Source organism: Vicugna pacos, chromosome 3, assembly GCF_048564905.1.
Source record: "Vicugna pacos chromosome 3, VicPac4, whole genome shotgun sequence".
Taxonomy (NCBI): domain Eukaryota; kingdom Metazoa; phylum Chordata; class Mammalia; order Artiodactyla; family Camelidae; genus Vicugna; species Vicugna pacos.
The window spans coordinates 25717689-25731782 of record NC_132989.1 but is presented as its reverse complement, the minus strand read 5'-3'; the positions used below and the strand labels follow the sequence as shown (position 1 = coordinate 25731782).

At 43.1% G+C, this 14094-nt stretch overlaps 1 long non-coding RNA gene and 1 pseudogene across 2 annotated transcripts in view; one reads left to right on the top strand and one right to left on the bottom strand.

The window, feature by feature from the left end:
* The window catches only part of LOC116278148 (uncharacterized), a 564959-nt gene that overhangs the window by 98095 nt on the left and 452770 nt on the right, over positions 1-14094 (top strand). For both annotated transcript variants that reach the window (XR_012068283.1, XR_004187521.2), the window contains one exon: positions 10386-10538. This is a non-coding gene — a long non-coding RNA (uncharacterized lncRNA). The remainder of the gene's footprint in view (positions 1-10385; positions 10539-14094) is intronic.
* LOC140690234 (short transient receptor potential channel 7 pseudogene) lies at positions 10556-11434 on the bottom strand (annotated as a pseudogene).

The window sequence follows — 14094 nt, the reverse complement described above, 5'->3', positions numbered from 1 at the left end:
CCTCCAAAAGGATCTTGATTGCCATAAATCCTCTCTCTGGGAGCTTCTTCCACCAGAGAAGATGGGCTCTTATCACAGGAGAGGAGATACCATACCCAGACAGGCTTTGTCCCAAACTATCATACTTTCCATTTGTTCTTCTTCTTCTTTTTTTTTCAAACATTTTTTATTGAGTTATAGTCATTTTACAATGTTGTGTCAAATTCCAGTGTAGAGCACAATTTTTCAATTACACATGAACACCATTTGTTCTTTTAAGTGCCCATTCATATTTCCTAAAAATCATATACTCTCCCCTAAAAGGCCTATGCCCCTCAACCCCTGCTTTCCCTATTAAAATGGTATTTAATCTGAATTCTAAGCCACCTCAGAGACTTCCTTATTTTTCCCTGAGTATTTCTCTTGTGTACATGACTCTATACTTCTGTTCAATTTTCTCTTGATAATCTGTCTTTTTATTACAGGGGTTGCAGCTATGAACTCAGGAAGGTAGAGGAAAATTCCTCCCCTATACAGGCCTATCTCTCTCCCTGGACAGGGCTAGGACACCCTTATTCAGAGGGTCCTTCCTTAGTCCCTGGGGCCCACCCTCATGCTATACTGTTCGACAGGAGTTGTTCTGTGGTGGGGCTCAGAGATTGAGTTGTAATGATTATGCGTAGGGACTCTCAAAATCATCAGAAGGGCATGAAGATTGTTTTAGGTTAAAAAGATCTGGACAAAGAGCAGCTGAACTTCTTTCGCTAACGTAAGCAGAGCCTGCCAAAAGTACACTTGTCATAAATCCCCTCTATGGCGGAGGTTGGGAGAGTGGTTTACAGCTAGAAAAGAGACTGACCACTAGCACCTGGGCGAGAGCAAACATCACAAGCTCTTACGCCTTGCATTTGTCTCCCTAAAAGCCCATGTGTTTCCTGAATGTCCTCTTTTTCATTAGAAGCTCCTTTCTCCCCTCCCTTTCCTTGCTATGTTGGTATAAGCCCGGCTTTAGTGGTTCAGGGAGGCCCTTCTTTTCTGCACTTCTGTATGCGTATGGGTAATCTCTGTCTTTTCTCCTATTAACCTGTCTTTTGTTAGTTAATTCACAGGGCCTAACCGTCACAGCCTAAGGTGGTAGTGGGGGAGTTTTCCTCTCAACACATGACACTAACATTTTCTATGAATTGTTGCTTATGAAGTGTTGGCATCACATGGGAGAATGCCATGATATTCAGTGTAATTACATTAAATACATGGAAGTGGGTGCTTTTTTGGGGGATAGAGGAGAATAGGAATGAGGATAAAGTATGAAGGGAAACAAAAATATGATGGTAATGTTCCATCAGCTAAGTCACAGTATTAATTCAGGTTGTGCACCGGGTGGTAGGGGAGCACTCGGAGGAAACGTACAAAAATATAAAGTCCTCTTATGGTGGGATTAATGTTGACCTTTTTGTTCCTTCTACTTTTCTGTATTTTCTAAAAGTTTTATGATCAATGTGTTTCATTTTCATTATACTCAAACCCAGCCCTTGAAAATGTTTTCCTCATATTTGAGAGGAATAGTGCCCCAGTACTAAATTTCCTCCATCCCCTTTGTCAGCTACCTCCCACTTTTTACCCACCCGGCCTCCCCCAAACATCTCTTTCTCTCTTTCTCTCACACACAGACGCACACTCACACTTTTACAGAATTCCAATAGCTCTATCTAGGCTAGTGTCTTGGTCACTAGAAAGCACTAACAGTCTCTCCCTTTTCTTCCAGAATGACTTCTTAGTTTTAGGACTGTCTTTGGCTTCCCAGGATAACTGACCTTTGCCTTTTTATCTTGCCCTGCTCTGTGGATCTGCCTAGATTCCTGGTCTCAGCCTTCCCCAGTTCATCTCAGCCCAGTGCTACCCCATTGTATTGGGTTGAATAGTGTCCTTGCCAAATTCACATCCTTCCTGGAACTTTAGAATGGTACCTTTTTTGCAATTGCGTTTGCAGATGTAATTAGGTAAAATGAAGTCCTACTGGAATAGAGTGGGCCCTCAATCCGAAATGACGGTTCCTTAAAAGAATGGCCTTATAAGAAGAGGACAAGAGACACAGAAACACACACGTAGATCACTGTGTGACAACAGAGGCAGAGGGTGGAGTGATGTGTCTATAAGCGAAGGCTTGCCAAGGAAGCATCGATTGTATCCTGAAGCCTTCAGAGCAAGCATGGCCTTGCTGATACCTTGATTTTGGACTTCTGGCCTCCAGCACTGAGAGAATAAATTTCTGTTGTTTTGTCACCACATTTGTGGTACTTTGTTACAGCAGCTGTAGGAAACTAACTTGTCCACCTAGAGGTTCTGGGTGCCCAGAAAAGCCTCACCTGCCTCCATGGTCTTCCCGGCCTGGCATTCTCAACATCCAGAGTCTTGGAAGAAGAAGAGGGAGAGGTCTCTTTTATGCCTTTATTTATGTTAAAACCAGCCCCAGTTAGCAAAATCAGAGATGAGATTTTAGGCGTTTTACTCTACTTTAATGGAAACTTCACTTGGTTCATTCAGGAGACAGAGGGAGAAAGATGTCCTCAGAATCTGGAAAATGCAGTGGAAAGATTAAAATCCAGTGGAAACCTTTCTATTCGGGAGTTACCACTTCTGAACCCACTTTCCAGTACTTCTGTGGTGACAGTGCTATGCAGTAAATAGTTTGGCCAAGCCTAGGGCACACCCTTTTTTCCTCCAATGTTCAGGGTGGAATATCAGAATCCTCCTTAGTCTCCTGTCCTTCTGCTACTCAACTGGGCTTCTACCTTAGAGAAGCAGCAAGAAAGCTGGCTCTGTTTTCCTTCCTTCCCTGTGTCTCTCCACTGCTGGAGCACTGAGTGGTCCAGGGAAGGAAGAAGTTCCTGGGAGCTCACAGACAAGAAAGCTGTCCTGGAAACAGCCAGGAGCCGTCACCTTCTCTGATTGTGCTCTCACTCCAGCTGCAGCGAGTCACTTGCTGGTTGAGATGTGCTGGTCCTGCTGCCACTCTCCTCTTTCCTGGGAGGCCCTTCCAACAGCACTTGTCCAGCTCCTTCCAGTCTTGTCCCCTCCAGTCCATTTTGTACAGCAGGCAAACTGGATCTTTCCAAACTGTGGATACGAGTCACTCACTCACCTGCTGAAACCTTCCAATAGCTTCCCATTCATCCTACAATGAAGTCTGACTTCTTACCATGGCTTCCAAGTGGTAAGATCGAGGCTGAGGTGTTCTTTTTCAGCATCTCTATTGCCTGCCACCTCTCCTATTTACTCCCTATAATAGGGAGCTACTCACAGTTCTCTACATGGGCCTCTCTGTTCCCTCTCTGCAGTGGGCTAATTCATGTGCAGTTTCTGTGCCTGGAACCATCTTTCCCATTCCCTGCTGTCTGTTTATCTCTTCCATACCATCCATTTTCATTTAAATATTATCGACTCTGAGAAATCTTTAAACACATGCACATACACACACAGTCATCTATCCCACTAAGTCAACTCTTTTAAATTGTTCATTTACTGCTTAGCATACAACATGATTTGTAAAGCTGTTTTTGTGATTATATGAAGAATGCCCATCTCCTCCACTAGACTATAAGGTCCTGAGGGCAGGAACTTTATCATTTTCATCATTTCATCCCATCAGCCAACCCAGAACCTGGCCCATACTAGAGGCTTAATTAAGTATTTGTGGTATGAATGCTGAATTTTCAGATAGCTTAACTAGAGTCCCTCCACTTCTGATATTTTGGGCGTCTATAGACCATATTTCCATCCACACTCTTGACATATATCTTCCACATTTAATCTGCATGTGAATTTGCTCCTAGTAAAACACATGCTTCCCTGTTGATGGTGTGTGCAGCATACTTGATTAGTTTTACCCTATTGTGATTGATTTATATATAGAATTGTAACTTTTTTCAGAGAAAAACCCTACATTTCCATCATTTACTTTTGATGTAACTTGTGCTACTACTCATTGACTGATCCCCTCTAAGAACTGCCTCCATTTTCTCCATATCTCTGATGTTTCAGACCGATAGTTGCACTTGTATACGAAATGATTTTTTCCCAGTTTTTGTGTGTGTAGTGATGAATCCTTTTCATAGAGATATTTTTCAAAAAATAATCTGTCTGTACTTGGCAGGAGCTCTGCCTGCCCATTTCCTCCCTCTCCCCCCATCGCAGCCTCTGTCTCTCCTACCCGGGTAGCTGCTTTTCACAGCAGTATTTTAGCAGCACGCTAGGCTTCTCTAGTTTCAGTGGTCTGCGTTTTCCCAATTGGAAAATACTCCCTTGACCTGTTTTTAATCATGGAGCTCACATGTACAGCCTATACTTTTTCTGGTTCTGGAAGGATCTTTGGGGTTGGGGAGGAAAGCTTAGCAGACATCAGGAAGACCCTCTGAATAGAGGAGGTGTTGAAACTTAAGTTGTGTTTATTGGGAGGAAAACTTGTGGTGCTGAAAATCCTATGGGCTTTAGGGACCAAAAAGGGATCCCCAGTGAGATCTCTGGGGTAAATTGTATACTTCTTATGGGTCAGGTCCTCTGCAAGGAGTTTTACATTCTTCATCTCATTTAACCCTCACTAACATCCTTGGATGTCATAATTCATTAATTCACTTATTTATTTATTTACTGAACACCTAACATGTGCAGGACATTGTGGAGGTTAAATGGAATGAGGCAGTGAAAGCTCTTAACAATGGGGTGAATCAGAGATTGTGGTAAAGGCAAGTGTTTGGTGGGGAAAACCAGCCTTCATTTTGGACATGTTACACTTCTAACACCTGTTCCCCTCACCCCACCCTCCATTTTTCATGTAAGAAAACTAACTTCCAGTAGATGCCCCAGATTGTGTGGTTGCTAGGAGATGGCTGTGAACTGGAACCCAGGTCAGTCTGATTCCAGAGCCAAGCTCTGTGCTCGCTATTTCATAGCCTTGAGAAAATGAAGCATGGCTGCACTGGGTGCTCACCCAAAGCCTGTCCCCTGTCCATGTCCTCATCTAGTGCAGTGGCCTCCTTTATCCCACTGGAATACCTGTCACCCAGCTTACACTGTCTCCCTGTATTTTAGAGGCTAATACTCTTGGCATAAAGAGAAGAAGAGAAAAATCATTTAACTTTAGGCATTAGTTCTGACCCAATGAAAAACTGTCATTAAAGGTCACATTAATTAGCTCATTTTCCTGTGATGACTCATCAGTGAAAGCTCGGGTGAAAGTGCTCCTCCAGACACTTAGGTAGTAAAATAGAAAAAGACAAAGTTAACATGGGGAGAATCACTTCTGTCCTTCTCCTGAGATAAGCCAATGCCTGGATCTTGCTCTCAGATCTGGAGACCAGCACATGTACTCTGACTGCCCTTTACCTGCACATGCTCAGTGGGGGGGCGTTCTGTCATAGCTCATCACCTGACATTTGTGAACTGTCTCTTCTCTGCTTACATTCTGCATCCTCAGATGCTCAAGTATAGGGCTTGGGTGACACAGTCAGATCTTTGGGGGTGTTTCGGATGGTATATAAGTGAGTGCTTTGAGGATTTTTCTGCCTGATTCTCTTAAAAAGCAACAACAACTTGTTTTTAAGACCTGTAGCCTTCATGGTTTAAAAATATTTTCCCATTGGAAAAGGGAACAGTTTTCAAGTCATTTCCTGTATATTAAACAGGCAGTTGTTTGTGCTACTTACTAGCTAAGCTTTCAGACTTCAAGGAAATGTGTTTTCCCAGGACGTTGGCCTATAAAATTTAAAAATACTAAAAATGTTCAGAGGATTTGAGAAGCAGGTGCAAAAACAGATTCCACTAAAGGCTGGGGGCAACAGGCTTATTCAGCTTTTGGTACTGCCCCAGGCCCAGAGTGGGCCTTTTCTCAGTCTTCCTGGCTCCAGACTCCAGGGCTCACATGTGCTCTGGGTTCTCCCTACCAAATACAGAGTCCCTTCCCACCCTGCTCTCCTCCTCTTCCCTCTTCCATTTTGATAAGTTTGCAAGCAGATTGCAAACTGTCATCTCAACATCTTTACCTTCCACAATGGGATCTTACTAGAGATGATAGCAGGTGGCAAAGTGGTCTAATTTATCATTATTTGCATTTTTAATCTGTGGTATTTTAAGTTTTTTATGGGTCTTAAAATGGCAACACAAACATTGATACATAATTCATTATCTATTTTTCATAATACACATGGTTAACAACCCATTTACAAACAGAACAATCATCGACACTTTAAGCAAGATGAACTTGCAGCTTTAGCTTTTTTGCCCCCTGCTCTTCCCCTCTGCAGTCTATAAGAATAAATTCCTTGTGACTGAAGCACAGTCTGTAGCTTTCATGCTGATGTTTTGTCAACAAGAGCCTTCTCAGTTGTAGCTTTGTTATTGTTCAGAATGACTGAATCTTAAATAACTAAGATAAAGTGTTTGTTGGACTTCCACAGTTCCTTGACTTGGGAACATTGGGTGTCAATTTAAGCAAAAGGTGAGAGAGCAAGAGGAATACTTTCAATCCCCATCCTGCTTTCTCTATCTTTCCAAAGCCCTGAACCTCATTCTACAATATTCTCTTGTCATATTTTCCTTCCTTCTCCTCTCCACACCCCTGTTGTACATTGCTGTTAGCATAACTCTAGGTTGGAGCAAGATGAACACCTGTAATCCTTTTGAAATGGCAGTTCCACAGATAAACAACATACTCAGACAGAATGCCCAGGACTTTCGCAGGAAGGGTGCCAGCAAAATAAAGGGGGCCCTAAGCAGTTTTATCATGAGAATGATCAGTGAAGAAAACCAAGCAGACTAACTCAAGAGAAATATAAAGACCTTGTTGTGTTCTTGGTGGCTGAAGCTGTTACTCAACTGAGACCAATTCCTTGTTTTTCCATGCTACTCCAGGTGCCTCTGTAGAGATGCTGTTCCATCAGGATGAAACACCTCTGAATAGTTCATCCCATACAGATCTTCCCCTTCTTTGTCTCCTACTGTGTAGATAAATCAGTTAACCAAAATATCATTTGTGGGCAGTGCTCCCAGATCCCACATGTTATATACAGTGGCAAGAGCAAGAAGACACTCTCTGCCCTCTGGGAGTTTAGTGGTCATTGACACCAGACAGTGCAGCCTATGATTGGTCTTCAGTTATTTAACATGAGATGGTTTTATCCCTTCAACCACCATGTAACCTGTAGAGCTTTCCCATTTCACCAGGTCTATCTAATACCTTTGTTAAACCCATTGGTGTTAGAAGAGTTTAAATCATAGGTAAAAGTAATCACCTACTTCATTAGTCGAAATGATTATCCTTTTTTAGGATTTCCTTTATTCAGGTATTTATGGAATGCTTACTTGATTACTGGGCACCATTCATGGCATTAGGAAAGCCTCACTGGCCACATCAAGTTTTAATGTCTTTCTAGAGCCCATAAGATTAGAGAGACATAAGAAAATCCTTGACCAGTTGCATAATTTCCACACTAAAAATAATGGCTTGCTAGCAGACATCTGACTCCAGCAACAATTTACTGGAGACCTTGACATTGGCTGTACTTCTTGCTAATGACTAAACTTTCTTCTGGTGATAAATTAAAAGAACTCCAAAAACAATAGCTTGGGCAACTGAATCCAGGTTTTCATGCATAATATGTTCCAGTCAGGAAGAGTCACTCCCAGAATGAGTGTTTTAGAGAATGTGGAAGATGACATATGACATCTGCAGTGGGAACCTGATAGCTTTTTTACACAGGTGGTAGCATCGGACCACCTCCGTAACACATGGCCACAGTCATCAATGTGTAGTCCCTTTAAAGCAGAACAGATACCTGAAGAGTGCATTTTAGAACACATCACTTGCTCTTTATTATTTTATTATAGTTTGACTTCCTTCTTGCTAATAAGCTCCTCTCTTCTCTGAGATTTATAATGTGAAGAATGCACATACAAGGATAGTTGAATAAGTAATAAAGTTCTAAAGAAATGCTTTATGTTAATTTATAATGCACCATTTGTCGACAATCTGAAAGACATTTATTTCAAACAAAGGTAACTAGGGGGATGTTGATAGCCAGCAAATGTATTTATGCTAGCTCTTATTCTTTGCATTGTAGAAAAGATTTGTCATCATGTTAGTCATGTTCTTAATTGTACATAATTTTCATAATTTACTTTTTAAATCAAAATATCATAGTAGATGTTTTCAACAAAATCCCAGTTCTAGATATTATATATACTAAAATATGTCAGACTTTAGGTTTTATAAAGAAAACAAATGGTGTAGATATACTTCCGAATGTCAGTCTAGCACCATTTTATTTGATAAGGCTGGCATGCTCGCAGATTCCACATAAATAGAGAATTGTGCAGTTATCCAGATAATCTGGTCCAAAAACATTTTTTGCTTGAATTATTTTTTTCTTAGGCAGAAATATCTAAGTTAATTGGTTTAGCCATTTCTTTTGTATGGCTTATGCAGTTATAGTCTGAAGCCCAGGGAACAAGCAAAATTCTGCTGAGCTTCCATGGGACATGACTGACTTCATTGCTGGTAGGTGGAGTTTATTGTACAGAAACAAGGAAATAAGAGGCAATAGCTACATTCCTTGGAAGCTTCTTTGGTTAATCTCTATGTCTACATCCACCAATTTTTCTAGATGAGGCTATGAACATTACAGGATTTATGGAAGAGGCTCCAATTCAGTAGATGGGTCCAAGACGAGGGGACAGATGGAGTAAAATTAGTTTAATTATAGGATTTTTCATCTGTTCATAGTTTGTGTGCCCTGCAGCTTTCTGTAGGCCTGGCTCCTCTGTGCCTGGCTGTGGGTGATTCCATTCCTGCAGAGAGGCTTCAGTGGCCTCAAGCATGTTCAACTAAATTATCCCTCTGTAGCCCCAGTGCTTCACACTTCATATCTTCTAAGTCATCTTACCTACCAGTCAAGTAAATTTCCAAACCGTAGCTTTCATTTTAGTCTCCTAATCACGAATATTCATTGGCCTCCATTTCCTACAGGGTAACATCCAAATTGCTCAGTTTGACATGCAGGGCCTTCTGAGACCTGCCCACTCATCTCTTCAGCTCTCCTCCTGTGTGCCCCTGCAGGAAATGTCTGTTGTAGTCACATAGAGCTTCTCATCAGTGGCTTGCCTGCTGTGGGCCGTTCTGGACCTTACCTTCACTTGCCTTCCCTGAATGCCTACCTCTCTCTTCCCACTAATTCAATTCCTCCTGCTTAATAAAGCCCAGCTCAATTCTGTTTCCTACTTTGAGATCTCCCGGAACAGGGTGGTCCTCTGATGTGAGTTGGTACCCATCCTTGTCCACCTGATTGTGTCCCATGCAGGGGCAACTCTTGCACATGACAATGAACTTTTCTCCTGCAGGTGACATCTCTTCCCAGCTCCATTGTGAGCCCCACATGTGATACCTTTTTGTATGCTCCCTGACATCACAGACTCTGATTGAATGGCAGGAATGAAAAATTATGAGCCCAGCTGTAGTTTCTAGTCTTCAAGCCACACCTTCTGCAGTGGAAGGTGTTTTTCAGATAGAGACAAATGAAACTTTGAGAAGCCCAATGCATGAACAAGTCCTCTGACTTACAATTTTCCAGGATGGCTAAGAGCTGGCTCTGGGGTCTGAGTGCCTGGATTAGAACAGTGGTTTTACTACTTACTGGCTATAGGGTACCTCTCTACCTCTGTGCTCTAATATACTATGGGGATAATAATGGTACCCATACCAATGGTTGTTGAGGGAATTAAACAGTATCCTGTAGGTAAGGAAGCTACTACTTGGCACAAAATAAATGCTCACTAAATATTGGTCTCAATTTATTAAACTGTCAAAAGAATTAGGTTCCAGTCTTCTCTATCAGGGTAAGAGTCAGTTGATAGTAAAAGCACAGAACCACTATTGAATAATGGACTTTAGAGATGGGTCTTCATCCCCTGAGTTGGCCTGGAAATTCCAGGTATTTTCAGAGGGGGGTTGCTCTGGGCCCATCTACTGGGATGACAAACCTAACTACAGAGACAGTTTTATTTTCATTTTCATGTACCTCCTCCTCAGCCCTTTGATAGAACCGCAAGCCTTTCTCAATTTAGCAAGCTCTTACTATCGTATCTACAGTCCACACAGTCCAGGATGCATTAGAGATATGAACAAGACAAATGAAAACTCTACAGGTGAGACAGTCAAGAAGTCCAAAACTGGAACTCGGAAACAACCTCATGTATCCCAGACATCCCTGGGCTGCCCAGGGCAGAGGGGAGGCAATTACACCAGAACCACAGAATAATCTTGCCCGTGTGACAAACACATGGATTTGTTTTTGTCACGTCTTGACCACATTTATGTGGTTTCAAATATTTCATCTAATGGGCTGCTTTTCCTTCAGGCCTACTTCTGACACAGGTTGGAGGTTCCCTTCCTCCCTGTAAGCCTGAACAGGCAAGACCGTGAGTCCTGCACCCTCCATTAGACGGGAAGACAACCCATTTGGCTATTGGACACACCCGGAAGAGCCCATCGGGCAGTCTGCCTGCTGGTGGTAAGTGGGAGAGTTACCTTGAATTCAGTCTCAATGTTGGCTAGTCTGGCTAACTCGTTGCTTAGCTCCAGCGCGGTGAGGACAGGGTCTTCACTGGACAGGGACAAGTAGGCAGCGCTTGCCAGTCCCTTGTAGGCGTTCATGCGGGAGCGGGAGTGGCTGAAGGAGTCCTTCCGCTGCTTTTCAGTGCACTCGTTGCACTTGCAGAAGTAGTCATGGGGCCGCTCGATGCGGGCGCCCTTGAGCAGGAGGATGTGCACGATCTCGTACTCCTGGCAGTGGGCCGCCAGGATGATGGGCGTGATGTCGTGGGAGAAGCGCGTGCCGTCCTCGTCGTAGGCATAGAAGTCGTCGTCGCGCAGCTCCTGCTCCAGCGGGCTGAGCGTCAGGCGCTGGCCCTGCGCGAAGGCTGGGTGGTTGAGGATGGCTTCCACGATGCGCACATAGCCCTTACTTATGGCCAACAACAGCGCGTCCCCTACCCGCGCCAGGTTCTCCTTCTTGAGCAGCAGCTCTGTGACCTCCAGGTGCTCGTTGCCCACAGCCAGCTGCAGTGCATTCTGCCCCATGTAGTCTACGCAGTTGAAGTTGAGGGTCTTGGACTCCTCCAGCATTTTCCTGACCACTGGGATGTTGCCATACTCGGCCGAGTCCAGGAAGCGCTCCTCCTCCGGCGTCAGACTCGTTCCCTTCTCGTTAAACATGTAGGCGGGACCGCGGATGGCCTGCCTGCGGCCCTTTTCCCTCAGTGTGGTGTGCCGGCGCTGCATGTTTTTGAAGGTGCTGTTCCCCAACCTGTGGGACAACAAGGCAGAGATGCTGAATACTCTCCCAGGGGCCTGCAGGTGCCCCAGGGGCAGAGCAAACAAAAAGGTTGAGATGAAAAAGAATGTCATGACTGGAATCTTACGAGAAATTATGAAATCTTATTAGAAATCATTGTTTTAGCACTGAGATTAAGACAGGTTGGATAACCTGCACTATTCTTTTACAAACGGAAAGGTGTCGATTTAGTTACTTAGCATCTATATCCCTAGGGTGGAGGATTGGCTGCAGAGCTGAAATGTGGATTTAAGCAGAGGGAGGTCGAGAGTGTGGAGGTCATGATGTAGCTGAAAACAGGCCAAAGCCTGTTTTATTGCCATTTGTGCCAAATTGAGCATGTCCCTTAACTTCTCTGCACATCAGTAATGTTCTCTGTGTGTCTGCCAGTGCGACGGGGATAACTTTTTGTGTGCCATAGGGTCCATGGGAGGATTAAATGAGGTAACATGCATGTGGAACACACTCAGTCGATGTTGGTTTTATTCTGTCCTCTCCTGCCTGTTGGTGTACCCAGTTCTTCAAGGACTCTGCCATAGAGGTGGCCACCTTGGATACTGCTGCCTTTGCTTCAGGTATGTTGCCCCCACTGAACCTCCTTCACTGTGACAGACCTGGAGCAACGTGCAGGCGTGGCCACACACCTCTTGTTTCTACATTCAGTGCTATTCTGTACTGGGATTGTGCTTTCTTTCTTGCCCCCATGGAGCCTGAGCAACTACTAAGGGCACATTGTGGCAGGGAGCTGCCCTAGACTCATTGCCACTTACTGATGGCCACTGAAACAGCCTTCCTGAGGAAATTCAGCCTTTGTTTCTTAAGATCAAACCTGAATTTTTATATGGATAGAAGAACAGTGTAATTTATATGTATGTTCATTTCTAATGTGTTGTTCTTTCCCATTGTGGCATAATGTAGACATTAATACTAATACTATTAGTTGCAGTTGGCGACACTTATAAGCACCTCTGATATGCCAGGAACTATAGTAAGAAGTTAATATACTTCACATATATAATCTGTGTAATTCTTACTTAAACTGTATGAGGTAGATACTATAATTGTCCTTACTCAGATGAAGATCCTGAGACAAGTGGGGCTAAGAGACAGGCTTTGAAGTAGGAAGGTCCAGAGTAGGAATCCTGGCTCTATCTTTTGCCAGCGTTGTGACTTTGGACAAGTTTGTCAGGGTTTTAAGATGGCAGGCTAGAGAGAATAATAGCTGCCGTTAATTTGAGCTTGAGCTGGAAACCCCATCTCTAACTCACCTTGACTTTTGGAGTGGGTCCCCAGTTCAAGATGCTTCCACTGTAGAATAGAGAGCCCCTAATTCTCTACACACTTGAGCATCTCTAACTTTTTTGATTCTCCAATTGTCCCTACTCATATTTTCTAATCTCTTTTTCTAGTCTACCCCAACTCAAGGTATTCAAATAATATTAGAATGGTATGCATTTCAGTAAGAAACCGTCTATTCTAGAGAGTAAGTACGTGGGGATTTGTTTTGAACTATTTTCCATGTTCCCAACTGTCTTTTTTGTTATTGGTCATGTCTCCATGCATCAAGAATACTCACTATTTCACTTAAGTCATTTGTAAAAATTAAGCAAAGTAATCACAGAGGAAGGCTTTTAAATTATACATAGTGTTTTGAGATTTTTTTTTAAAAAATGTAGTGTCGTTTAGTCTTGTGATTTCTAAAAATTTGGGCTCTATTTAGTTTTCTGCTTATTTTTTCTTTTGACATCCTTGAACCCTTTTGCTTTTAGCTCCTTTTGGGGCCCTGATCTGGTATAAAGAAGAGACTTGGGGGTTAGACCTCATACTCTAATCCTGCCTAGGCCTGAGTCATACTTCTTGGGAGAATCTGCTGAACTATTCAGTGGAGCAGCTTCTTCATCTTCAGAAAAGTAAAAGGAATAATGATGGGCAACTCCCTGAAAAGGCAGTTGTGGGTGATAAATCCTAATAGAGAGCTCTGTGCTCTTTTAGGAAGAGTGTCTGAACTACTATCCACTTTTCTGAAGTGCAGATTGGTAAAAGATTGCTGGAGAAAAGATTCTCAAGATTCAAGTTTATGAGTTCCTTCTGAACCCATTTCTGTCAACAATGCCATCATTCCAGGGAGAGAGGCTGCTTGTTGATGCCAGTGCAGACTGTAGATTGGGAGTCCAGGAGAGATCTTTACAGGAGAGAGAAGGAGTCACAAAGTGGGCACAGGTATTTATTATTATGTTTTTCAGAAGACAAGGAGGTGACTGAGTTGAAAGCTAAGCAGTCACTTCCTTTGTGTCCCCAAAGGGCCTTGTTTCAGAAGACATGAACTCAGTTTCAAGATCTGTCATCTGAGTACACACTCTCAGGTGGGAATTATTCCCACAGAAGACTTAAACTCTTTCTCATGAAATTACTCAGCCTGTCCTATGCTGAGGCTTCTCTCCTCACAGGGCTACCTCTCTGAACTTGCCATCACATCTCAACCTGAGAAAAGTCCCTTTCCGCTCAAGAGCATCTGAGCAATGTGTCAGGGATGAAACAGTAACTGTCCTAGAAGGAGACAGACCTTGAGCTTGATTCCATATCACTTTTCCATTAGAGATCTGTTCAAGAGGGAGATAAGTCAGACTCCAAGGTCAAGAGTACACAACTATTATATAGCAATAAACCATGGAGAGACTAATTCAAAGGAAATATAAAAAATACAGAACCAAGTCAGAGCAGAGAAACATTTCAC